This window comes from Lissotriton helveticus, chromosome 3_1 (genome assembly GCF_964261635.1).
Source record: "Lissotriton helveticus chromosome 3_1, aLisHel1.1, whole genome shotgun sequence".
NCBI classification, from domain to species: domain Eukaryota; kingdom Metazoa; phylum Chordata; class Amphibia; order Caudata; family Salamandridae; genus Lissotriton; species Lissotriton helveticus.
The window spans coordinates 1,230,171,582-1,230,198,143 of NC_136061.1; the positions used below are offsets into that span (position 1 = coordinate 1,230,171,582).

At 42.9% G+C, this 26,562-nt stretch overlaps 1 protein-coding gene and 1 long non-coding RNA gene across 8 annotated transcripts in view; one reads left to right on the forward strand and one right to left on the reverse strand.

The window, feature by feature from the left end:
• CADM1 (cell adhesion molecule 1) overlaps window positions 1-26,562 on the forward strand; it is a 678,445-nt gene that overhangs the window by 45,869 nt on the left and 606,014 nt on the right. The window lies entirely within an intron of this gene.
• The window catches only part of LOC144824918 (uncharacterized), a 133,440-nt gene that overhangs the window by 10,025 nt on the left and 96,853 nt on the right, over window positions 1-26,562 (reverse strand). Inside the window, exon 2 of the long non-coding RNA XR_013609177.1 lies at window positions 19,887-20,028. This is a non-coding gene — a long non-coding RNA (uncharacterized LOC144824918). The remainder of the gene's footprint in view (window positions 1-19,886; window positions 20,029-26,562) is intronic.

Sequence of the window (26,562 nt, forward strand, 5' to 3'; positions counted from 1 at the left end):
ATGATTTCATATGTATAGCCCCCTATACTATTCTTTAGAGTGATGTGCAAGATGTCGTTAGAAATGGGTATATTAAAAATAACACGGCAATTCAGAGATATTTTCACCCAAATCTGTAACCCACCCGAAGGGCGGCCTCTTCCCAGTGAGACAGCTGGAACATAGAATGTAGAGTAACCATTCATATATTCGGGGGATAGGCACCACGTTTCTTGAAACATACAGATATCAAAGGTGTTAATAAAATTGTTCCAATCAGGATTTACTAAGTTTTTCTTTAGACCTGCAATGTTCCATGATAAAATATTAATGAGGGGACCCGGGGGCTTGGGATCCAATTGACCTGCGGGTACTATATCTTGCATACAGCTACCGACTATAGCTGTTGATGCAACAGAATCTGTACCAACACCGGTGGAGCCTACCATAACCACTCTATCTACCGGTATATTAACTTCATCTCCAGGTAAAGCCTGCACCACCCGATTTCTAGATTGCTTCAACCACATTCATTAACTGTTCAAAGTAACAAAAATGAGAACCTCATTGGATCACGAAAAATATCATGTGAAGGATTCTTATCACAAAGCAACTTTCAATCCTGAATGCTCCTGGTAGTGCTTTTCACTTGGAATGTGATGTGAGCTTAAACTGCCACTAGCTAGTTCTTGGTTCGGCTACTAATATTGAAATGCTATCATGTCATTTGTTTTGTGTTCACTATACATTGAAATACTAATTCATTTAAGCCCCTAAATTTGTAACCCAGCTAAGAAATATTTGTGTTTTGGTAAGAAAACCGCAATACAGAAAAGTTGAAATCCAAACTGACTTAATGTAAACCATGAATTTGACACTTGCTAACTTCTGATGCAGACCCTGCTCCACAGTATCCCTCATACATCCACATTTTTACTGAATTCAGACATCTGCTGCTTCTCGAACACGTTTTGTATAAAATGCAATGTACATAAAGTGGGAGTTGGGTCAGCCTTCTCAGTAGTAATTAAGTGGCTTTTTGTCTATCTCGCGTATTAATTATTTTCTTACTTATCCGTGTGGTGTTCCACCCCAGGTATCTTACTCCTTTACATTATTTTTGATTGGATGGCACACGTATCCTTTCTTTGCTGATCTGTGGGAACTACTTGGTCTTTTAGCTCTACATGGCATTACATGGCTTTCTTCAGTGTTCACCCACTTTTCATTTGTTTTAAACGATTGCAAGCAAAACAATCAATGACCACGCCAATACCTTGGGAAGTATGTATCTTAAAAAGAGATACCTGTTGGCTTTGGCAGTCTTTCTTAATCTTTGTATTCGCCACACTGAACTTTTACCTGGCGGAGACTCATTACATGAAATGTCAATAAGAATATCAATAAGTCTTTCTAATAGGGCTAAAAACTGCTCAAGACTGATTGATCTGTTCATGTAACAAATTCATTATCTCACTTCCAATATTAACAATCTAAAATCATGTGTATGTATGCAACCATATTTCCTGTCGATGAAATGTTCTGCCCTTTAGATTGTTTTATAATGTAATTTAAATTGTTTTAGTCAGTGTGTCCTTTTGCATCCATTTGCCCATAATTTGAGTGCACTTTTACAGTCCTCAATTGAGAGCAACAGTAAGACTTGGTAAATCTGCTTATTTGGTTGTTGGCCTTGTGATATCCCTTCCATCTTTGTATTTATTCATTAATGTAATTCTATGAATGTTGTTTTTCCTTGCCCATACACCCTCCGTCAATGGTGACAAAAGTTTGCATATTACAATGTTGGTAGCCAGCACATTTGGAAACCCCTTGAAGCTCTCAACACTGGTTTGATTTACATCTGGCTTTCTTGCTTCAAGCTGTGCATGGTGGTGCAGGAGAGGGGCTGTCACAGTGGTTTTTGATGGGCATAAGAAAAAAAAACTAAAGGCATGCTGGTGTCTATCTCCGTAATATATTATTTTCAGTAACTCTTAAAGTAACTCGGGGCTTACATCGCACAAATAAGATATTTTTAAACCCTGATTTTGCTGCCGTCTCCTACTTTGCAAACTGCATCTGTTTTTTTGGAAGCCCCTAAACTCTAGTTTTTAAAATGCATTGCTGTTTAAGAGATTATTTCACTTTTAACGTTTGTGAATTGTAAAACCTTTTGTGTGTGTAGTGTATGCTAATTGGCATTTAGTGTAACCTTTTGGTATGCCTGTGTCGACGCTGTGCCATATCTTGACTTCGTTAAATCTAAGCTTTGCTTATTCATTTCATATTTAAACTAGTAGATGGGTATCCCCGGTCACGTTTAGGAATAGTATACAAATACTGAAGTACAATTTGGGCATACCTTTGTGAAACGAAACTCCTATGTGCAAGGAAAAATGTGAATAAAAGATCAATTTTTACTGTCGTCCCACAAATGGATGTTGGATGCTGGAGCCCCGACCAATTTTTTAGGTCTCTCTTACACCCAGCGCAAGCTGTCTGGTTGCAAAAAGGCCTTTTGTGGGCTTACCAAGAACGCAGAGTAGTTTACTGCCCCGCCCGCTGCATACCATTGGTTGGCTTCATGGTCACTCATTAGCTTGCATCTTTATTCAGTTGCTTCCCTTCTCACACTTTGCCCATCTCGAGTTTGTCCCTCCCTTGGAACATATACTCTTTACCATTCCTTTGATTGGCTGACTTGTCTGCTTCCATGGCTCCCTTTTAGGGAACTTTTTTTCTTCCTTTTTGGGTCAAGTACTCCATGAGAGTGCATGTATCTTTCATCTCTCTCTCTCCCTTGTGTGCTCCCCTCGCATATGCCACCCAGCTCTGTATGTTGCGCAATAACACATTCTGTTTGCTCTTATCCCCCAAATCCCACAATCCGAGCTCTTCTTCGCGTTTCTCCTTGCCCCTCTTCCTCCTATGCTGCTTTTTGTCCTCCCCCCTTCTGCTTTCAAAAAAAATAATTCTGTACTTTGTTTAAAAAAAAAATATATAAATAAAAAAAAAAAAAAAAAAAATATATATATATATATATATATATATATATATATATATATATTCACCAGTGTAAGTAGCATCATTCATATTGGACCTGCTTGTTTTGCTTTTTTTTAACAATGTACAGCTTTGCCAACAGGCATTGGTAAAACGAATAGGCCCCAACTATGAGAACTGTTGATTGGTATTTTTTTTTTCTTTGCACCTAGTTGGAACCGATAGGGCAGTGCAGGAATAACTTGCTTCCTCGTATTTAAAGATCTATTGAATTATTAATCCTTATCAATCTATATCGATGTAACAGTTTGGCCTAGGAAGTCTGAATTCAGAGTTTTGCATCTAGGGAAAGGTTTAGAAGTTTAAGATTTAGAGCCAAGAATTATAGTTTTGTTGTGGCATGTCCTCGCTGGAAGACGTATTAAACAAGCATTGGCAAAGTCAGTAGATCTGACTTGCATTTAGGGTCCTAATTATTTAAAAGTCTGCTGCAGTGGAAAAAAAATCATTATATAAAACATCTATAAGATAGTTTTTAATGTGCAATTGGTATTTAGTGTAACTCTGAGAAGTAAAATGCACTCCCCCCTCCCCCCCCCCCTTGTGCATTGCAATGCAAGCACTCCGTAGAAGGAGGAAGTATACACCAAACGGCCAATGGTACAAGATATTATACTGCGGTCGGAGCCAACGCCAACTTTCTTTCATTATTTTAAATAGTAACAGGAAGTAGGTAGCACACAGCAGCTATGCCCAGCCAGACTTAAAAATTACATTGCACTCTGGGGTCCTAACCTCCTCAAAAATATATATAACCAACATTGGCAAAGCGAATGGGTCTTACCTGTGCAAGAGCTATTGGCTTTGTCAGTATGTTTTAGCCATGTTGTACACCAGTGTGGCTGCTGTTTGGCATGGCTAATGTGGAGTGGAGTGGAGTGGTATTCAAAGTACGGCCCATAATGCGACCCTCCTCACCTTTACATGTGGCCCCCTGGGCAGCAGCACTGGGCTGCTGTTAACTCGATTCAGCATTAACATGAATACAAATGTTAAACATACAGCAAGCACTTATTTGAAGGTTAATTGCAGTTGGGGAACGGAACTAGCACCTTTATTTTTAAAGGCGGCAAAATTGTAAACACACGAAAGTCTTTTCAAAATTAAAAAAAGGGTATTTCATGGACCTGTAAAACCATTTCACTTTAGTAAATCAAATTATAGCAGTGCATTCAGAAGTATTTTTCTTAAAGCAATGTTTTTTTCAAACATGATTTTAGAAACGTTAACCCCCCCCCCCCTCTCCCTGACAATGCCATTAGTGATTACATCCAAGCACAGGAGATGGTTTAAATACAGGACTTCAGGATGCGTGCTGTTGAAGAGTTTCTTTTATATGCGATAATGAAGAAAAAGGAGGGGAATTGAAATAAAGCATTTGCCCAGGGTCACACAATTTGGTCAAGTGGAGAAGCTGGGATTTATCCCAAGTTTTTTGGGTTTCACATTGAGTAATTGAGTTCAGCCACTAAATATACATGCTTTGCTTCCCCTACGCAAACGTTACACCCCCTGCTGGCATCAGTGCGGTCCTCAGTCACACCAAAGACCAAACTTTGCGGACCCTGGAAAAATGTTTTTGCGCACCCATGGTGTAGAGCGACAGAGTGCAGTGGCATAGAATGGAGTAGAGCCAAGTGGCATAGAATGGAGTAGAGCCAAGTGGCATTGAGTGGCATAGATGCAGGTGAGTAGAGTTGGAGTAGAGCGTCAGTGATGTATAGTTTAGTGTCATCGAATAGAGTGAAGTAGCATAGACTGTAGTGGTGGAGAGTAGCTTGGTGTAGAGTGCATTGGTTTTGAGTGGAATGGCATCTGGTGGATCGCAGCGGCATTGAGTGCAGCAAAGTAGACTTAGAGTACAGTGAAGTGGCGTAGTGCATTGACCTAGGGTAGTGCACAGTAAAGTAGAGTGGCATGGGTGCAGTGCTGCAGAGTTCAGCGTATGGAGTGGTGCAGAGTTGAGTGCTTAGTGTATAGTAGAATGGCGTGGAGTACCATGATGCAGAGTGGAATAGAATGCAGTGGCGTAGAGTGTTGCAGTGGAGAGCCTAATCTGGGCCTCTCGAATTGTGCAGCAGGGAGAGGGCTAAATTATGCGACATGGTTCACTAAATTTCGCAGCAAGAAAATGCAAATTATGCGGCATATTGCAGCACTTTTTCTAATAGTATTACTTCACACTTTTGTTTTTTTACACTTTTTTACCACTGTCTTGATGTAGGTTGTACCTTATTAGTACAGTTTAACACTAAACAGAGCCATAAGCTAAAGAAGTGAACTATCAACCTTTGCAAAGGGCCTTCCACTGTGCAGCAACATCTCGCTGTGATTTTAGTAACTTTCAAACCATTGGAACTAGAAACAAAGCTTTTTAGGGTAAGATGAGGGTTATGCTGCAGATAATTATGTAGCAAATGCTGCAGATCCATAACTATGGGAAAAAAAAGTTGTGGCCGCACAACCACATAATTCCAGTGGCAGAGTGGAATGGCACAGAAGATTGTTTAAGAATGGAGTGCTGTGGTGCATGGTAAAGTGCAGTGATGCAGAGTAGGTTAGAGCAGTGTACAGTGCATTAGTGCACAGTGCAGTGGCATAGAGTGCAGAGTAGAGTGGCCTAGACTGGAGTGGTGTAAAGTGCAGTTGTGCATAGTAGACTAAAGTGGGGGTAGAGTGCATTGGCGTAGATTAGAGCGGCGTAGAGTAGAGTGGGGTAAAGTAGAGTGTGCATGAAGTGATAGCACACTGCCATTAGACAACACATTTTCAATTGAGATGACCATTACATTTGCAGACATTCTTTTTTACTGATAAAAGTGTACAGCGCACAAACAACGGTGTTGAAATGCCATCACCTAGTGTATTGATTTGTTTTTGCTGTTTTAAAGCATTTCTTCCCACAATACTTCAGAATTTTAAAAAAATTTGCTTCATTTATGCTTTACTATTTCTGATATACCTGCGCAGCTTGTTTACAGACATTTGCACTTTATGTGCTGGAAAACAAATTGTATAGCCTTCCTCCAGCACACCCCCAGTGGCCAGCATGATTGTTGCATGCATCTATTCCCTTTGAAGTCTGAGAAAGAAAAGTAAACACCAAGCTCCCTCAGAATACAGAGCCTGACATGTCTTCTATTTTTGAATGCACAGCAAATGTAACCAGATAAGAACAAGATTTACAGGCCTGTTTACAGACCGTGAGTACTGGTGGAAGAAAACATAAAATAGGTTATGGGCCACAGAAGAGAAACTCAAGCTGGGCAGCCCAAAAAAAAGAAAGCCAGCAAATGGATATCAAGCAAATGTGAGTTATAAAACAAGTGGTAAGCAAGGGGTGTAATGCGTTCCAACTGAAGTCGCTAGCATACCAGGGGGTATATGTATGAATATCCCTGTTTGCGATTCTCATAGCGATTTATTTATTTATTTTTATTTTTTTCATTGCTATTTGAGAATGGCAAAAAGGGATGTATGTAAAAAAAATCGCAATTTTTTATGCGATTTCTTAGTATTCCCTAATTGCGATTAGCAAATTGCAAAGTCACAATTAAGGAATACTTTCCCATTCATTGCTATGGGCCAGGAGGCCCATAGGAATGAATGGAAAGTCATTCTCAATTTGCGATAAGCAATTTGAGAATCGCTAATTGAGAATTTCAAGGGTGTCCTAAGTACACCCTGATGCACCCCTGAAATTAACATGTGTGCGCATATGGCGCATATGCCCTAAGGGCGAATATGTGCGCCACATGGCACCTTCACAAATGCCAAAAAGTGCTTTTGTGAAAGCAATTGCAAATTACCACCAACTTGAAGTTGGTGGTAATTTGCGATTTCTTAAGGTAAAATCGCAAAACTTAAGTGTTTCTTGCATTGCATTTAAGGAATCGCATTTTGCGATTCCTTAAATGCTTACACAAAGTTAAGAAATCGCAAATTTTGCGATTCCTTCATTTTGCAATGCGATTTTCCTCCTAATACCATTTTCTGAAATTGTAGTCGCAAATGCTGCTCTTTTGCGGATCTCAGCATTTGCGACTATAAATTCCGTTGATACATATGCCCCCAGATCACTTGGTCGTCTGGTAAGCTTCGATCTAAAAATGTGGTTGATTATTGTTTTGAGCTGATAAATTCCTTTGGGGCTTAGTGTGCACTTTGGAATTACTGTGCATTTTGGAAGTGTTAAATTGAACCTCAATACTCTGTACCGCTAGAGATGATTATTCAGTCTACAAACTATAGTTTGTCATTGGCCCGGCATAAAGATAATCTAGGAGTTGTGCTTGCTGCGAGCAGTGTGCCCTGAATGTTTCTGCTGGCTTAGTAGGGTTTATATAAGACTTTCCAGTACACCGCCTCGTCTCCTTCAGTATGTTTTGTAATTGGAAGATGACAGTCTTTAATGTATTAAGCAACATCTATAGTTCAGAGTAGATCTAAACTGCGAATGTACCAGATACAGCAATTGAACTCTAACTTATATTAATAATGAAATGCGATCAGATGCTCCTAGAGTAGAGTTTAAAAGATTGAAGTGAAAACACTTGTAACACAAAAATCTCATGCTCTAAATGACATTTCTCCTCCTCTGACCTCCAAAAGAACCATGCATATGTAAAGCCAACAGCTTGCGACTTTTGCTTTGCCAGTGTCTTTAAGTTATGCTACACAATATTGGCTCAATGCTATATTTTATAGTCTGTTTGAACTTCCTATTATGCAAATGTGTTCACAATTACGTGTGCACTTTTTAAAAAAGTTATCTGTTCGAGATGGAACGGTTAATGAAAATAACATTTAAGAAAGAAAGGAAAGTAGTGCAGAAGCGCTTTTAATGAAGATGAGCCAGCAGCAATGGTCGTACACGTAAAAAATAAAAAAAAATACAGATGGGTCTTGGGAAGCAACGGGGATCAAGATGGTGAGGGGGGTACACACTCGAGGAATATGCACATGTGTAAGAAAGCAACATAGAGAGAAGCACACGAAGGGGGAGGGGGGAAGCACACGGACAACAATTAGAGCAACTTGTAGTCCTTTCAGTGATGCTTCACCACAGCTGTACAGCATAATATGGCTAAAACACATTAACGGAGCCAATAAATATTTTGCGCTGATTCACTGCCCATCTAACAAGACATTTCAACAGTCTTCAAAGTTCTCCTCTTTTCCACTGTTTAGTAAAGTGTAGTAGGGAGCTCTGTTTCATCACCAGTTGTGATAAACAGCATGGAACGTCTTGGAGCTCTAATACTACATGAAGAGATGGAGAATTTCAGCATGAGTGTGCGCCGAGAAGCGCACATTGCCACTCGATTAATTTGACATCACTTGACAAGCATACATAGTCAGCACTGGGCTCCTTCAATGAGGTTACCAGATCACCTGGCCAGCAAGAACCACAAGCTTGAATACTGGGTTTTCGTTAAACAACTTAATGGATTCTCTGAGTATGGCTCACTTCAGTGAAGGGTAACTGAACTGACCCACTTGAAAATAGCGATTTAATTTTTCTTGTTTTAAAAAATATATATGAATAATTGTAGCGGAGTAGAGGCAAAACAAGAAAAAGATACCAAGCGATACAGTATGTCACCTCGAGGTAAGAAGAATATAAGCCATGTACACGAAATTACAAAAAAAAATACTCTGTACAGCCACAAAACATGAAGCTATGTCTTTATCAATCAAATGGAACATGCGTGAGGCTAAGTTAATTCGTGAAGTTACAATGACTGCTAAAGGAAAAGTCCAGAATTGGAGCACTGCGTCCCCTTGGTGACATGGGAGTCATCTGGTAACCTATCAGAAAACCATGTATTTATCCTACAAATGGGGTGCAGCGCAGCTTCAGATAGCGTTTTGAGGGGTACTCCAAGTCTTTTCCATTCACTATCCAAAAACTGAAAGAGGAATGTGTTAATTTCCCATGTGCAAAGAAAGAGGTGTTATTTCTTGCCAATATAGACACGGTGTTTTCCAGGAAAAATACGTGTTTACCACAGCAGCAAGAGGGTATACATGCTGAAAAAGGTTAAATTGCAAAGCAAATACTGGCCGGGGGCAAACTGCTGAAGGAAGAGTGTTCCAGAGGTGAAAGGAAGCCATATCCCCTTCGAAAAAGGATTCGCGGAGGGACACTAAACTGAATACATCAGTGCTTGGTCCCTACTTCACAGAGCCAACCGGAAGTGACGCCAAGGCTCATGCTGGCTGATTATGAGGCAGCAAAGAAGAGTGACAAGGCGACAAATGGTAAGCAATGGGCGGGCTGCAAGCCTCTTATTGTATACTGTAAGGTGTCTCAAGCAAGAGCACGTGCTGCTCACATAGGCTCGACCCTAAAAAAAGAACCAAATGGGTGACAAGAAAGCCAACCAATGAAAAGCATTGGGCAGGTTGTAACCTCACTTTAAGCTGGCAATAGGGATTTTCAAAGGACAGACTTTAAAGAATCTTGATCTGGTGGAGTTAAGGAAGGCTGCACTAGTAGGCAACTTGGTGTTCTGCCATTGTTGAGTCTGGCATTAACCGTTACTTTGATTTCACTAAAATTATACAATATCCTTTTTTGTGGTGGCTTTGTCAGCCCTGTTCATTCATTAGTTTATTGACATTCAAATTTTTCGTCGGCCCATTACAGCTTTGAACATTGGGCAATGGGTCAGCCCGCTTTAGCCTTTGGATAACTTCACTGACAGTGACTGCATAATGCTAGTTTGCAAGGTGCAAATCCACCCACAAAGTATTTCCCGTAAATGCCAGGGATTACTATGGCAATATGTGCTTTTTATATTTAAAAAATTGCTTTCAATCATTTTTTTTAATTAGTTGAAGGCCTGGTAGCTTCCCTAACAAAGTGTTTCCCCCACCAAAGCAATGAGGAAAAAACATGTATTGACAAAGCCAAAAGGCTGGCAACCAGAACTTTTGGCTTTGCCAGTGCTTGATTCTGTTCCTATTGTTGCCACATTTTCTTTTTCTGCAGTGGTGTACTGGAAAGGGAATTCTTTCAATAAAAACAGTTTGCTTTAAAATACATAAAACGGTCTAGGACATTATTTAGGAAATCACCTGCTACTCAACTTTTTTTCTCTTCTGGTACTGAGTTGAGGGCATCAGAGGCCTGAAGATGCTGAGTGACCTTAGTAGTTTTACCAACCCCTGCCTCCTCTGAAGCAAATGTTCTACTGTTGAGAAGCAAAATTGGAAATATGGGTGTGGTAGGTGGGAGGTCATCTTGTCATGTCATTGTGTCAACTAGTGTGTGATGTCACTTGAAAATACTGTTGTGATTCCTGTCTTATTCAAGTTGTATGTCTACAAACCATGAACGTTTAATTCCTCAACAAGAGGATCTCCTTCCACGTACCCAAGAGAAACCTCTGATCCGCCACCCTCGCCGAAACCCCAGCCATCCGCAAAGCCAGGACCAGGGCCGGACTGGGAACCAAAACCGGCCCTGGCAAAGTGCTCGGCCGCCCCCCCCCCCCACCCCCCGGGGGGGATGGGGGTGCGACCACGCTCTTTGCCAGGGCCGGTTTTTGGCCGATTTTGTTACAGGGCCGTTTTTGCAGCAACGCTGCAAAAACGGTCCCGTAACAAACGGCCCCCAGAGGCCCAAAACCGGCCCCCACCCTTGCGGCGCACCGGGGTATTGCCCAGTGCCCGCAACGTCCAGTCCGGGCCTGGCCAGGACAGGTGGAAGAACCTTTTTCCACATCGCTGCGAAGACCTGGAACGAGCTCCTGATCAACACTAGATGCACCCCCTCCCTAAACATCATCAGGAAGTCACTCAAAACTAACCCTGGGCGAAGCACTACGCTCCGCTCGCGGAGTTTGCAAAGTTTTTGCAACTTCGCACTACGCGAGCGGCACGTAGCACAGTGCGAACATGCGTAGTGCAGCGTAGCGTAGTGCAGCGCTTATTTTTTGCTTGTTCGCGGTCCTGAACGTCATGTTCGCGACCGCGAGCAAGCAAAATGACATCCCGGCGAGATTCTCAACGCGAGGAGGTCAGGTTTCTCATTGTGAGTGGTTGCGCTTGCTCGCGACCGCTCTCAATGAGAAACTACCTGTTCGCGTTGAGAAAGCTGCCGCTCGAGTAATAATCTCCTCGAGCAGCAGAAAACTACAGCTCGCACTGTGCAAGATGCCGTTTTCAATGCTTGCACAGTGCCGGATGCTTGTCCGCACTGTGCAATCATTGAAAACGCATCTTGCACAGTGCGAACATGCTACTACGCAGCTCGCGTAGTGCTACGTGAAGTTCGCGTAGTGCGAAGTGCACTTCGCGTAGCTTCGCGTAGCGCTACTTCGCGAACTACGCCCACCCTTACTCAAAACCTGGCCCTTCGAATTAACAGAGCTGCTAAATCTCCCCCCCCCCTCAAGCGCCTTGAGACTCTTGCGGGTGAGTACCGCGCTTACCATTCCCCTCATTGATTGATTGAACGTTTCTTGGAAAGTGTATGTTTTGGGTGCAGCTCTTAAGGTTTTTTTATTGGATTTGGGCGTAGTTTCCTTGGATGGTGGTCTTTGTTGTGTTTGGGGTTGTAAAACTGGCATCGAGCCTCCAACATACACATGCGAAATGCGTCATGTGCAGGTCTTGGTGCTTTGTTTGTGGTAGTGAGAGACCACTTATTTTTTTGTTTTCTTTTACACGCTGCTTGGAACAGGTGATCCAACATGGTTGCACAGAACGCATGTGGCTGCCTCCAAGTTGCAACTGGATGTGTTGTGTCGGGGCGAACTTTCTGGTATCATTCTTTGTGCTTTAGTTCGCACTGTGTGTACAGCGCGCGTCTCGCCGTCTACGCCTCGGAGCTCCCTAGATTCTCAGAGCGAGGGAGGTCTGAGACCTCCTGTGTGTACATTGTTCCTCATTTGAGCTGTAAATAATTGTAATTCAATTTCAGAGCTGCATTACTAATGAGTTTTGTCTGAACCCCAAAGGTGCCTCATTCGGTAACTTGCTCTCCGGGTGGAAACGCTCGGTATTTAATATTCATGCGATTCCAACGCCGTGTAATAAAGATGACCCTGAGGGACCCTAATATGCAAATGAGGATTACTTAACCAAACCCCGCCCTTTCCTGTTGTACTTTCGACTTGCACTGCGCTCTGAGCGTCTCCTCTCTGCCCCCACCCGCATCCTAGTACCTACCAAGGAAAATATAAGTTAATTGCGAAATTAGTTTTAGAGCGTTTTTAATTCTCTGAAGGTAGGTGAAGATCTATAGAATGGATTTGGCCATGAAGCCAATACACTGCTTGTCGACCAGAAATACAGAAAATGCGGGCAAAATTCGAGGTAAACTTGCTGTTTCCTATCAAATCTGGCCAGGTGGGTTTTCAACATTTTCTTAAAAGAAACCTATTTTTTATTCATTCTGAGAACATCAGTGGATGCCCCCCCCCCCAGCCTATGTTTTTTTTTTCTTTTACTTTTATGATTTCTAGGAGCGTTCGAGATTTGCATCTACTGCATCTTAATTCCTTTGAAGATTCCCTTTCAACAGAAAAGGAATAATTCAAAGGGTTGTGAGTGGTGCTCGCCATTATGAAGAGGATTGTTGCTCAGGAGGGGAAACTGTGGAGTTGTGTAATTCTAGGGGATGGTATCGTCTAATTTCAAGAACCGGTTGACAATTCGGGATACTGCATGAAGGATCGCGTTGAGACTTGAGCACCCCGTATTTCACTTAGCATTGCATAGGATACCCTCCACACCCTGGGGGACACTTTGTATTTAGCCATTGGTCGAACAGGCTGAAGCGCAGAAGTGTTCTATGTTGTTTTTCTGAACTTTACCGCCCCCACCACACCAACAGAACTGGTGGCCTTTGTCTTAAAGTGTTATGAAATGATGGGTATTTGTGTATGTTATAATTAATCCAGAACTGGACTAAACCGTTCTCCTTCCCAGGGTTTAGCTGTCGTTGGTAAAGTAGGCGCAATGGGAGGGGCTCACTACACCCAATTGTGGCTGTTTTTTATTTGTTACCCTCTTGTGGGACAGAGGCACCACTTTTGTTCTGCTTGTTGTGAGGCCATATCACCCAGTGCTTAATTTGTATAAATAAGTGCCAGGGCCCTGAACAGGAGGCCACTGCAGATCGCATCACCCATTGGCCTGTAATCGCTGCCAATGATAGTACCAAAACGACGACTAACCATCTCTCTCACCTGCAAGTGCAACAGTTAAGATTATTCCAGTTCCCCAAAGCTAAAGGAATGGCTGGGGAGGCAGGAAATTAGTGTTTTTAAATGTATATTATATTAATAAACAACCGCTGTTCTGCTCCTCTCTAAATTAGATGATCAGCACCACCAAGTGGCAGAGTTTCATAAGTGTGATCAGGACAATTATGTGCTGGTACAGAGTACCGAAAACAAATTAAATGCCGGTGCCGAGCACCAGAAACCACTGTCCAAGTTAAGCACTGATATCACCTATGTTATGCCACTGCCAATGTTTAATTCTCATACTCGAAGATGTAATAAACACAGTCCTAACGCAGGATAGATTATTTATAATTTGCTTTAATATACATCAGGTTTGTGGTCCTTCACCTCTGATAACCAAGTGGTCGCAGGCTGTTGGAAAGTAATTCCTATGATACTGCTGACCTCCTTGAAAGCGCACGTGCTGTCCATGAAAGCCTAAAAACCCTGGCTGAAGGTCATGGTTCACATGGCATCCGTGTGGAGAAGATATTCTGACAATAGCTTGGTCTGCGTCTGAATCCAGTGGAGAAGGAAAGCACTGGAGCTTCTGGTAATCGCTGCCTCTTTCGTCAGTCGGTCTTCAACGTAAAGGGAAGCACCGTATACTTGTTCCATGATGCTGTAGTTATTGATCGTCTTATAGTTCTGTGTAAATACTGATTTCTTACATTTCAGGCTGGCTCACAGTGGCTGAGTTAACACAATGCACAAGCACGCCCCTTTATTAACTTACCCCACATGCCACTGATCCCTAGAACGCCTCTCCTCATTAACCTTCACAAACATAACAGCACCTTACACCTCATTCAACTTCATATACACCCTATATGCGGGTACAACCAATCCAAACAACATACCTTCCACAGCAAACCCTGTGCACCTTCCCTACCCCCACTGAACGCCACTCTCGCCACTTTGGACCTTACAAAACCCACCGTTACATGCTAATTTGAGCCTCTTCAGCAGTTATCCTCAATGTATGGGACTTCTCCGCCACTTTGACCACTCAGCTACTTGCTACCAGGTACCACCAATACCACCAACTCGTTTGTGCCCTTGCCTGCACCTTGTATATGCAGCGGTCAATCCCACTCTGCAGGATTGCTCCCTTTCCCGCCCCTCAGGCCTTTTCATCCGACATACTGTTGCTTCCATTCCCAATAATTTACTCACACCACCACCCTTTTAAAATACGCTTAACAAATTATGCCCAATCGGAACCATTGCCTACCATTTGTGCTTGCCACCAGCCTCCACGTATTGCCCCCTCGGCATATGGCCATAATCTGATACACTGCACGAAATAACTGCCCACCCAGTGGTTTAACTGAAAAGGCAGTCTTGTTAACGGTTTGATCCATACCAGCTAGAAGACTGACAATAATATCGGCGTTGCCTCTACCTATTAATTTAAAACGCCTATTAAGATTTTGTTTCAGGTTATAGGCAAAAAAAGAGTGGTTTCTTGGACCTTGACTAACACATTGCCAGACCTGCTGGCCCAAAGCAACACAGGACTTTTTTTTTTTTTTACTAAAGTCTAGTTCAATAATGGTGGCTTTAATGCTACAGCTGGCTAGACCACTTTTGTGGTGGTTCTGTGCCCTTCCATGGTGCCACTGCAGAGTGCTGTACCTTTCTGCTTTGCTCGGCCATCGAAGGGTTAAGCATTAGCCTAAAAGGCTGCAGAAGAATTTCAAGTGCAAGATGCTCATATCTCCTGGGACCAGAGCTCCAAGCCAAGGGAACTGTGATAAAGCCACTCTCGGTAAATGCTTCTGACAACAAAATCCATCAACGCAAGCGAACAATATTTACAGCAAAATCATGCAAATACGACAAGCTGTCCATGTCTACGTGCTAATAAGCTGTGGACAAGACGCAATTGGAGACGAAGGCTAGGGGAAGGAATCGATCTGCTACACTTGCCTGTACTCCTGGGAGACGGGCCGGGGAACCGTGCGCAGTACTGGTGCAATATTATAAATATTAAACATGCTGCATATTGCATAACCTGCACCAAGAACAGCTGCAGAGCTGACCGTCTGACATTGCAGCCTCCGCTTATTCGAAGCAGTGATGCTATCCACTTTTTTGGTGTTTTGATTCTCGTAGATGTGTGATGATGGGTGCATTATCCCCATTCATGAGTCTAAGGCAATGCTAGAATCGTGGTTTAAGCTCAAGTAGCAGATCTGTGAGGTATGTATCCTTATTACTTTTACTGTTGTGCCTTTCTCAGCTCGGTCTACGATTAGGGTTTCCAGTTCTTCTGTGCTCTGTTATGGAGCCTGCACTAGAGATCAACATTGATTGTTGAAGGTACTGTACAGAAATTACCGCTTTGGACTAACCACATGAGTTGCCCGATGGGGCGTGTGTTGCCATGGTCTACGCCTTACCGGTCTACCCTGCGACACACTGACCGTGCAGTCGATGTCTGCTCTACAGTTGTGTGCCAGGCTTAGGATTTAGACATGGCTGGAGAGGGATGAGGTTGGCTTTCATGTCGCCGCCCCTCAGGTTTGCACAGACATCCTCCTTTTCAGCACCTGGTTTTCAATACAAGGGTCGGAATATGACCAAGACCTTGTAGCTGGTGATACAGCCACTTCAGGTATTGATGCCAAATCGAGAGCTGAGACCACTTTAGTCAACGTTGCACTTTAGAATGCCTACACGCCACTAGCAACAGTAGTTTGCAAGCGTATTCTACGTAAATCCTGAAACTGTAGATCCAGTTCTTTGCGGATGACTTGTAAAAAATAGTCCTAACGCTGAACATCTTTTGGTTGAGTACCTGGTCTTTGCTTGTTCTCTCAATATTCACCTTGAGTTCCACCTCATTGTCTTCAGTCTTAATCACTGTCACCTAACGAGAAAACATTGGATGACCTATTTAAGCATGCCTCGTATTAAACTTCTTCATGAATGATGAGCATTGGATAAGTGTTTAACTTCCCTGCTCCTCAGTTTCTGAAAAAAAAGCTGAAAGGCCTCTATAGTGATTATAAGGTCACATCTCTCACTATATAGAACTACTAAATAAACATTTCATGCAAGATAAATGTGTTGCACCAACCCACTGACTCAGTGCTTAATTTAAGCCGATGGTGTCTGGTGTTCTGCACCAGCACTTAATTGTCACCACCAGCATTTAAGATAGTCGTCCACATGATGGCACTGTTTGTCTAGTTTAGACAGTTGTCTGCTGATCCAACATACTGTGAAAGTAACTAATACCTGCCGTACCTATATTCTTTTATAGCTTTGGGGGCGTGTTATAGTCTAAATTGTCACTCTTGTAGGAGTATGTTCGTTAGGAGTTGTGTTGGTCCTGGCATTGGCAGCGCTGGCAGGGGCAATAGGTGGTGCAAATTTCAGTGATTTCTGGCGAGGGCCTTGACACTTGTATTTTATTTTTACAAACTAAGCACTGCCTCGCCCTCGAAGTCTGTGTATAAAACTAGGTTCTGAGTCAGGGAAGACTGAATAGCTATGGAGGCTTGCAAGCTCCATTCACAGCTTTGTTTCACAGCATAAGTATATTTGAGGGGACGAGGATGGACATTGTGGAATGTGCCCCGGGGTCCCAATAGATTAACTTGGATTTATAGCCTAAGGAACTGGAGACAGGTGCACAAGGTGTAAGGAACTGGCGAGCACCTGCATGGACAATGTGAGGATCTTCAGGATACTGAAGACCTTGAGGCTCATGGGTGGGCTGTGTGTAACCCAGGTGGCCCATGAAAGGACTGGGAAAAGCTTATTTGGGCTTGAATGAACTGTACGAAGAGCTTGGATTAGCACAACAAGTAACGCAACGAGATGGCAGGACATGTAGTGAAGCGGCTCAGGCACATGGTTGGAGCTGGCATCACGTGGACTGACCATGTGAAAGCTCTTGTGTAGGTGGCGTAACAAGCATGGCACTCATGGACTGTGACAAAGCGTCTGTCCCCACTCTAGAAAGCCTTGCTTCGACACTCCCTGCCCACATACCTTTACTAATAACCCACCTTCCTTGAGTTCTGCAAACTATTTTCTGCTCGGATTCCCTGCTTATGCCTTTCACCTCTTCCCACCATGTTTTCTTCCAGTGCTGCTTTTGCTGCAGCTTTGAAGTCGTACCACGTCTGATCTTTTCATTCATCGGATACCCGTGCCCTGAAGCGTGCCAGTATGGTGCCCCAAAAGCCCTATAATATGATCCACAAAGCCTGGCTTTCACTGGCTGCGTAACTGGTGTGAAAGAATCTACTGACTTGTTGCAGTCATAATCCCAGAACTAGTGATGAACGGCATCACCCTCTAGGGCCTAAACATTAATTCTGGACAAGAAAAAAAAATTGAATATTATTGTTTGATAAAGGAATTATTACCTTCCACGTACTGCTACATTTTGGAGTGTGTGCTGTGTTTGAGGAACAGCAATGGTCTCTTCTGATTACACAGCATCTGTTCATGGTTTTTGTAAAGCATGAACCTGTTTCTTCTGCGTTGATGCTTTAAAGAAATGTGCCTTCGGCCTCCATCAAATTGGTCGTTGCCATAGGGAGACTTTTCTGAGCCCGCCGTGGTGCCAGTTCTAATCTGACAGCAACACCTGCTGCCTCTGGCTTGTAATATTCCAGCTATGGACTAAACAACGTTTAACTGACATGTTTGTTGGTCCAAAGTTTAGGTAACTCGTGACTGATCTGCCTCCCATACCCAGGTGCTGTGAGCTGTCCGTGGACACGACATGAAGGCGATGGGTGTCTCATGCCAGCTTGAGACTTGTGTGCCGGCAGGGTATGGTATGAGGGTGGTGCACATCTGAACACTGCCTATCATCAGTGCCACTGTCCTGCAGTGTGTGTGTGAACGGGTAAAGTGTGAACTAAGCAGCGCGTCCGGCAGCTTTCTGCAGTGGGAACACATGCATTGCAGTGTAGATGAGCAACAAGACTGTACCCATGTATCAGAACCAATCTTCCAACCACACACCTCAGAGTAACATCACCCGAAACGCGACTTGGCGCCGCGTATCGGGGTATGAATTGCGGTGCAAAGGCTCCAATAAAAAATTGTATCTGGACAAGCGGGTACCCTATGACTGCCTGCCTAAATCGCTTAATCCATGCAGGGTTTGTTAATGTGTTCAACTCTTTTACCCTGTGTTCGGAGAACCTGAACGCTATCCGTTGTGTAGTATTGTAACACGGCTCATATTTATGCACGCCCAACCATGAGGGGACACTCGTTCAAAAGAAAATACTGTGTATAAAACAACGCCACACCACCACCAGCCCATGACCACAAATCATTCACTAACGTCAGTACACATTCCTGTAGTGATTTGTGTACGTGTTTTGAAATTGTCGTGTTTTCAGTTACCTCCCAATTGCCTCTAGCAAGGACATCGCCCTTATGAGGCTTGTGTCTGCCTGTGTGCTGTAAACTTAGTAAGGAGGTGCCACTTTTAAACGTGATATCTCACTGCGTTTAATCTCCTAACGTGTGAACCGTACTATTTTCGCCCGTGCCTTTGAGAGCGTGGTGCTCAAACCTTTCAAGTGGGTGTTGGATAAGACGGGCCACAAATAACCAGGGTTATTTTCTTCTTTATTTTTTCTTCTAAATGATCCTCAATGGCTGTTGGTCTATGTATCTGGTGTCCTACTTGAACGTTCTCCAAGGACGCCACCTTTGACCCCGCGTCTCCGACCTCTCGCTCGCGTACGTGCCCTGCGCGCGCCGACGCATCATGGTGACTAGGCGTCCCCGTTTTGCCAGGACGGTCCCAGTTTTTAACCAGCTGTCCCAGCAAATTTCAAGAAATTTAGCTCATGTCCCCGTTTTTAGAGAGGGTCAACTGAAAACGGCGGGAGGTGTGTTTTATGTTTTACAAAGCATGGATAGTTAGCAGTTGTTTCAAGAAAGCAATTTAATTAACAGGCAAGCTACTGGGCTTAAAAATTGCATTTTATGTACGTTCTTACTGCCTGTTCTGTAATTCTTTGCTGAGGAGCGCTCTCATCGTTTGAAGTAAAATTGTAGTCCTTCTATTTTTGTCAAATGTCCCGGTTTTTGGCTTTAAAATTCTGGTCACCCTAATCATTTGCCAAGGGAGCCGCTGTTTGGTTTGAGGCGGCACCAGCATCTTCTACACGGTGTGCCCGGGAGACCTTCCGCCCCCGGCTCCTAGACCAGAATATTTACAATTCAGTTTACGTGCCTTGAAGGTTCCTCTCTTGAACCGGGACTGCCCTTCTGTTCTCAGCCACTGAACGCAGACTCTGCCTCCCTCCCCTGCCCGGCTCCTCTTGATGTGGAAGGAACTCCTCCTGCTGGGAGATGCCAAGGCGGCTTTTTGTGTTTACGGATATCTTGGTCTTGGCAGCGACTGGCAGTATAATACCAAGACGGCCTTTGGGCGGTGTGGTTGTGTTTGAACATTTTAAAGAATGTCGTTCTTGTTCCAAAAAAAGTGTTCAAGCCGAAGTACAATAGCGTGCCATTCTTTTTAGATTTCGCCTGCACTGTGCTTGCAAAATCTCTTGAATTAAATAAAAAAAATCTTAAAAGGATCTTAAAAGCCCGCCCATTATTTACCTTTACTTACGACAGACTTGCTCCCACATGGCTCCTTGCTGGTCAGTGCAGCCTCCATCGTCTTCCCGTGGAGCCTGGACCAAGTGCTGCTTCCGGTGCCCAGTCTCCTTCCACTCGCTACAGCTGCATGCTTCTAGTGATACTTAAAAAAACAAACAAAAAAAGTATCACTCTTACCCTTTCACGCACATGGATTCGTGGTGTAGCCCTGCAGCATCACCTATACATGTGCTCTGAGCAATAATCTAGCTCAATAACCTTAGCACTAGTCAATCAAACATTCATTTATTTGTGAATTTGATAAACACACCATGAGCCATTTAAATTGCATTTTAACCGTTACTACCCCTTGATGAGGTGTACTGAGATGGTCTCCGTAATCTCTCATGCACAGAAATCTGTAACTTTTTTCATGTTATATATAATCATAATATATTTCTATGAACATATCAACATAATGCTTCACCGAGACAGTGTTAATATTCACCCTATGCTCTGTTTGGTGTACTATTATAGACCAAAATGATGGCCGAGCTGCAGTGTGCAAAGGGTACTGTCCCAAACAACATTGAAGTTAACATCAAAAGATTAATGTTGCAGATACTCTGGAACGATGAATGCATGTTTTTCTTTGTATTGCAGTATTGTGTATACTTATGCAGTGCATGCGGTTACTCAGACAATGATGCAAAGGACTCTTAAACAAAAAAACACTGCCCGAAAATAGGATACGCCAGTTCAGCACCACAATGCCCTCGAGGGTATTAGTGTGCTTTCACAAATAAACATGGCATATATAGTCAGACGTTTGAGCCTATGACAAGTTTTTTAATTCTCGCTAAGGTCAAAAAGAGGTTATTTTGTCTGCGTAAAACATAAGTATTTGCAGCAGACGTCTGCCTCATCTGGCTCTTTCCTTCATGTTATCGGGCAGTGTCGTCAGAAACGAAGGCTACAGGGCAAGTGTCGGGGAAGCTTGGCTGGGACTGGCTGGGGCACCCGGTGTGAGGTGAAGCTTGTTTGGGGCTGTGTGACCAAGTGTGGGGAAAGGTTGGCTTGGGCTGCAGAACCTGATTGATTGGAAAACTGTCACCCGGGTTGATTGGAAAACTGTCAACCGGGTAATTACAATGTGGTGGGGAAGCTCATCTGGATCTGCAGAAATGTGTTGGGTACATTCATGTGGGACTTGATAAGGTAGCTTTCGCCTGGGCAGCAGAGTCTGATTGGCGCTGTCAAACCAGATTGCTGAAGCTTGACTGGGACTTCACACTTGGAAGTACTACGTTGAGCTTTGCCCTGTCTGTGGAGTTTTAGCAGCGACGCTGACCAGATTCCAAAGTACTTTCTTTTTTCAAACATGGGATTAGTATTTGTATGTGTATAGTCTAATAACATCAGCGCAATACTCAATCACTTGACTAGATTTCTTGTTTAAATACAAAACTGCAACCTTTACTATATGTAAAGGTTTCACCTATTTGAATCTTATTTTGTCTGAGACTTGTGGAAAGCTCTTGGCAAGTATTTTTTTATTATATGGAAATATTCCATGAAATAACTAGAAATGTATACTCCCTGTCTCCACTAATAGTGTTAAATTAATAAACATTACTGCCACCCATAAAGTGCAACATTACTTCTCCTGAAATTGCGACAAAGAACCTTTTGGATAAAATCCTCAAATGAAGACTTGGGGAATTAACCATCGATGCAGCACTTGTTGGTAAATGTCTGCACAACTTATATGCCCTTGCGAGTGCACACTAACTCCACTTGCAATGAGGGAACTCATTGGGCTGCCCAGACCGGATTAAATCGTATGTTGCTAGAAGCTGTTGAGACTGAGTCTTGTGCCCAGACAATCTTTCCCTTCGCACCTCTCTATGTCCCTTTTGAACATTTAGGTATTGCTGTATGTGGTTTCTGATCCATCATTTTGAGTGGCACACATTTTGCAATGAACACTACCAAGTTTACTTTTCTTTGTTTATGCTTTGCTATATACTTCGAAATATACCCAGTGCGTATATTGTGTTAGCATGTCTAATTCCCATTGAAAATTAGTTGGATGTTAACTTAAGTACTTGTAAATATAAATATACATCGTATGTGTTAATCTTTCCTTCTAGTTGACATCATTATGTTTAAGTTACAATGACTTTATTAGACTAATAAATGTTTTTACTATAGTCTTCTTCAAACTTATTAGACATCAAGGATACCTAACATCAGTTTAAGTTGGATCCCCTTTGAGGTGGGCAGTTCTGCACTCGTTTTTCTGGGGGTCTGACACAGCCATTTTCTCTTTCTAATCTGCATTTCTAGCAGTTATTAGATTTAATTATTATTTACACCTGAAGGGTTCATTCAATGGACAGAGGCTGCTTTCTTCGGCTTAAAGTCTTTTGTTAAATATAGTGTTTACAAATCCTTGAGGGGTGAATGTATTTCAGATTAATTTTTTTTGTCTAAACCTCGGAGAAGAATGTAATTCAGTCTCTTTGGTTCTACATGGAAGACTATCTGAATAGATGAAAATGTCATTTAAGCTTCTATTTTCTTTATCCGTGCGCTCTAAAAAATGATCCGAAGTTTCGGATCTAGGTGGAATGGCCTAATCCAGGTGTCTAGATGTGTGGCGAGCGTTGGATGACTCTTCAGGATTCTGCGATCTTAGCACTGAAACCGTCGTTGGATGACATGAATCCATATTCCTATAGAACGGAGTGATAATCATGAACGGATCTAATGGTTTATATAAAAGTGGGACCCTGGATATATGCTCCTAAATAAATGAGCCAGCCATTTATAGATGTCTAACCTCTTGGATGGTGTAATCCAGATTTCTGTCTTCAAGACTGGAGATCTCTTTTCTGATTGAAGCAAATCCAATGTATTGATCTGAGATTTCCTGGAAATATGAAACTAACCCATGTTACTTTGCTCTACATTGGTGATCATTTGATGAGTGGAGCTAATGCATGTTCCCAGGTTTTACATATGCTGTCAGTGCAGCTACTCCGTTTTCTATGTCCTAGATCAGTGATCTCTTGGAAGTGGATGATGCTAATGAAGAATCCTGACTGCCCAACACCCCGGGGTGGATTGAGGTTATCTTGGTTTAAACAACTAGGTCGGCTCTTGCATCCTCTTCTTCATTCTAGTTGTCTGTACTCTTTGAGTGGCACTTTATGGCCCACGACTCTCAAGAACATGATCATCTTGTTGCCCTGCAAGCCTCAAGACTGCGATTCGTTCATCTCCAAGATATGGTGTGGACCTTGTGCTTGGGCTGCTCCCTCTGAGCAGCCACAGCTTCACTCCTGCCACGTTGGCATGCTTCTTAATTTAAGTAGGAGGGTGATCTGAAACTGTTTGCCTCCTTTTTTTGGTTTTTGTATTGCTTCTGAGAATATTTTTTTTAAGTCTGCAATATTGTAAATCTATTTTCCAAGGGCGACAGCTGTTTAAAGAGCACTTGTTAATTGAGGGCTTGGTTGCAGGACTCGTCTCTGCGCCCGCGCTCTCTGCCAGTCAGTGGGCAGACATGCCTCTCACGCTCTGCATCATTAGTCATGTTTTTTTCCCATTCTTTCTAAGGTTCTGCTTTAGGCACTGAGAAACGATGGCTAAAAAAGAAAAAACCGATAAGGCCGTGAGTGGGACTGTTCTCTTCCGTTGCTTGGAGTTTGGCAAGACCTGGCACCCTACGGTCCCTGTTCATTGACTGCCGTCTGTTCAGAGATGTGGACTGGCTCACGCAATGGGCTGGCTGGCTCTCATGTCGCACAGTGAGATAGTACTGCTGTTTTAAGCCTGCTAGATGCCATCTCTTCTGCAGGTTGCATGCTATGTAAAACAGTAATGAGCTCGGCTCCCTGAACCTTGAATTTGGGGGTTTGTAAACGAGTTATCCAATTATTGCTTCATTATGAACCACGGTATACTGCTAAAAAGCCTTTTATTGGTCAGCATCTGTGAAACGAAAGTGATTTTTTTGCGTTTAACAGCCCGAGGGGCAGTGTTGCCCGGATATCTTGATATCCCAAAGGATAGTTCTGTTGTTCTATGGAGAAGTCTCACTATAGAGGTAGTTAATGCTACGTAACTGATATTTCTGTGGCCTTGAGGGCATTTCTGCTTCCTAAACGAAGATCTTTTGTAACCTGATGGGCAGCTCTGCCGTTGCAGATCAAAATATTGGTAACTAGAGGTTCAGTTCCCCTGTTATGCAGTAAGAATTCCTTAAACCGAAGGGTAGTTCTGCTGTTCAACGCTAAAATCCGTTCTATATAAAGGTCGAAGCTTAGTGACTTGAAGAGCACTGCTGCTGTTGTAGAGTAAAATCCGTGACCCTAGCAATCATTTTGTTGAAATGCAATAAGACCTCTAAAACTCAAAGGGTAGTTCTGCCTTTTTAGAGTGAACCACATAACCTAAAGGGTAGTTCTGCTGTTCTCCAGAAGGAGCTGTGTCTCACAAGGAGCAGTGCTGTTATTCTGCAGTTAGACCTCTTTAACTCGAGGCCTAGTGCTGCTGCATGGGGATGATTCTCATGTGAGACGACCATCCTAGATTGTCTGTTCAGCTCATGTACTACATTCTGGTTTTCTGAACGCATCTACCGGTCTAACATGCTAGCATGAGTTGTACATACAACGGAACAGGGATCCCTAGTACTACCAGGGCGTAAGGGGACTACTTGCTCTGGTGTGAGTATTGGCCCATGTCCCAGCCCCTGGTGAGACTGTAGTCTTGTGGTTGTCTCCTCGCCTGTCCTGCTGCAGGGCTGTGTAGCAAATTGCAGGCTCCCCCCAACCTAGGCTTGGTTGCTCAACGGTAGTGGCGGTGCCTGAATGACAATGACTCCAGCCACTATAAGCTTGAAAGAGCTGTTCTCTACAGCCAAAATGATGTGCAAAGTTGGAGACAACAATGGACTCTTCCAGCTTGGCACCAAAGGGCTTCTGCCCATGGCGAAATCCAAGTAGGTCAATTCCAAGTGCGGTCAATTTTCCTGCTTTGCGCTGCCTCACCCCAACCTTTGCTTCCCATTGAAGACCAGCATCAACAGCCACCACTTGGATTTTAAACCGAATTGAACAGTTAGCCTGATTGAAAATGTATTAACACCATGAGTTCTGCCCTCCCTAGACACGTCGGGCATTTACATTTTGAATGTAAAATATATTTTTTTGCTCTACGCATGAAATTTTGCTTAATTTTTTTGTTGGGCTGGTAGGAAGAGAAAATGTCTCCCCATAGACCGTTGTTGATCCACACCCTCTGTTGGCACGTCGTAAAACTTTTAGAAGTAAGGTGAGATCTGATCAATTCAGATGAAAAGCTGCAAAGTGAATATCATGTAATTTACACATTTTTGGCGAAATTTTACAAAATACAACTTTGCCATTGAGCCACGGCAAGCAAGGCCACTTTTAAAATGTGCTGCAGAACAAAACTGACCCAGACTGGTGCTGCATCGTCCTTACAACCATGTCCTGTTATCACTCGAAACCTCTTCCTTCCAAGATGGGCTGATCTCTCTGCCTACCTTGAGTGCAATGCTAGCAAGGAATTGTGGGTGATGACTACCAGGAGTTCATAAAAATAAAACCAAGCCCACTGTTTCCATAACATCTTTATTTCCTCGCATTTTCTCTCGTCCACCATTACCTGCAATGGATTATTGCTCTTGGGCACAGTTGCCTTTAACTGTGAGCTTTTTGTATAATCTGCTCCTTGCTTACACTTGGACTTGATAGTTGGGAAACATCTTATATGCAAATTTGTTGTCTCGTCATTACTGGTTCTCTAGTCTTAATGTAGGATAACTACTAGTAGTTTGTAAAGGTGTTCAGAAGTTATTATTTTTGTTCTTCAGTGTTTCACAGCTTCATTCCCCCGTGTCCTTTGTCCTGTAAATTGCATGATTTCCATTCAAATCAAACCCTTTCAAAATGTACAAAAAATACAAGTTTGCAGATCTAATTCTCTGCGGGTATCGATCGCATAATAAATTGTTCAGACTTCACGATTTTCGTGGAAGTGTGGTACACGATAAAACGGGGCTAATTTGAGTCAGTATAAAAAAATCTTTCAAATGCTCCTAAAATTGAAGTTTCCTTTCCTTTGACCTTTACACGCTGACCTTGAGAGCACCCTTGTGGGTATCAAATGGCTTGTCCTTCAGAAAGCTCCTCTTCTAACATTCATGAAACTCACTCTTCAATCCAAGGTAAAGTGAGGGGCTGCGGAACTGGCTAAGAAGCTGGCCTTTCTGGTCTCCCTCTGAAGACCAGATGGCTTCCTGCTGATGCCCCAGGCAGAACTTGTTCACAGCGTTTGCCTCGTTAGTCTTTAGTGTAGTGTGAGCTACCTTCCAATATAATCTTTGAGTTTTGCTACCAGTTGCCCTGAAATAGCAAGTTTTTTCCTTTATACGGTTTGGGAAAATATTTTTTTGCGTGTCTTCCTCCTAGTCAAATAAGTTCTTAAAGGAAGTTGTTTCTGTTTTATTTAAATGTACTGAGGTGATCATCTCTTTCGAGAAGTAAAACTTTATAATAAAACAAGCACTGGCAAAGCCTAAAGGTCTGGCCTACGTTAGCCATTAGCTTTTTGTCATGCTGTACAGCAGTGTGGCCTAAAAGAATTTTAAACAAATATGATG